This window comes from Echinops telfairi, unplaced genomic scaffold (genome assembly GCF_000313985.2).
Source record: "Echinops telfairi isolate 266 unplaced genomic scaffold, ASM31398v2 ScPeMD7_2291;HRSCAF=2852, whole genome shotgun sequence".
NCBI lineage: Eukaryota > Metazoa > Chordata > Mammalia > Afrosoricida > Tenrecidae > Echinops > Echinops telfairi.
Window position 1 is genome coordinate 38,072,630 of NW_022106189.1, and position 1,167 is coordinate 38,073,796.

At 41.4% G+C, this 1,167-nt stretch overlaps 1 protein-coding gene across 1 annotated transcript in view; it reads left to right on the forward strand.

Moving 5' to 3' along the window:
* The window catches only part of CNTNAP4 (contactin associated protein family member 4), a 330,264-nt gene that overhangs the window by 197,642 nt on the left and 131,455 nt on the right, over window positions 1–1,167 (forward strand). The window lies entirely within an intron of this gene.

The following is a 1,167-nucleotide window of genomic DNA, read 5'->3' on the forward strand; positions in this document are numbered from 1 at the left end:
GAAGAGGAGCCTCGCTACTGCAGCGCAATGACACTAGTAAAGGAGAGGGAAAAGGAGACAGCCGGCTCAAGTCACCACTGACCGAACCTTATTGGGAGAAAATTCCCTCGCTGGCTAATTCCCAAAATAGACTTTATCGAAAATAAAATGATTACGGTGATGATTGCCTCGAAGCGATACATTAACTCAGAGATAACTGCGTGACTCCAAATGTATCAACACTTAAAGCCTGTCTTATTGGAATTCGCCATAATTTATTGTAATCTAATAATCATAGAACACATTATTTGTAGTTGACACAGAGCTATGTTTATCGCGCACATCCATCCCCATATCTAACAAGGAGTGATGGTTTGGTTCACATGGCTACAGAATGCAATGTTTATTCATGTGCACTTGGTGAATGAATTCCTTATATGCACATTAACAAGATGTGAGAAAAAGCAAACTTTTAAATTGTCCCCCAAAACATAGCTGCATGAAGTAGATGGAATGATTTTTTTCTAAGCGGTGGGGTGGAGTTTGCGGCCATGGTCGATCTAGATGGTTTGGATTAAATGGGAAGGATAATCGGAATGAAGTGCATATTTGGGCATAAGTAGCTGTAATAATTCTGCCAAATGGAACGAGATGAGCAAACTCTAGTGTCATTCTGTGGACGGGGAAGTTGGCGAACTGGTGGGAAAATAGCTTTGTGTTTTATTGGGTTTTCCTAAACTCTTCATCGATTACACAAATGTACTTTCAAGGGTAGGGTAATCACTTTAAAAAAATATTAATTTAAGTCTTTGATTTGTGAAGTGGAGAGCATACCGGTGAACAATCAGAGGCTGATCAACTCTCTTTTGTGTCTCTTGTTCAGGGCACCCCTGATTTTGACAGATGGACTGGTAGAACATGACATCCCCCCCCCATCATAAACTGAATAAAAGTGATCTTGACAATGAGTAGATAAGACATTGTCAGAAAACCGAAAAAACACTGCAGTGTCACAGTTATGACACAAAGGCAGCCGAACAGACCTTATGCTATTAAGTCAATGTCTTTCCAGCACTGCCCTTGAAATACAGAGACTAGCATGGTCCTGGCATACCACTACTTAGCCCAGTACTGCCCTAGAAATACAGAGACTAGCATGGCCCTGGCCTACCACTACTTAGCCCAGCA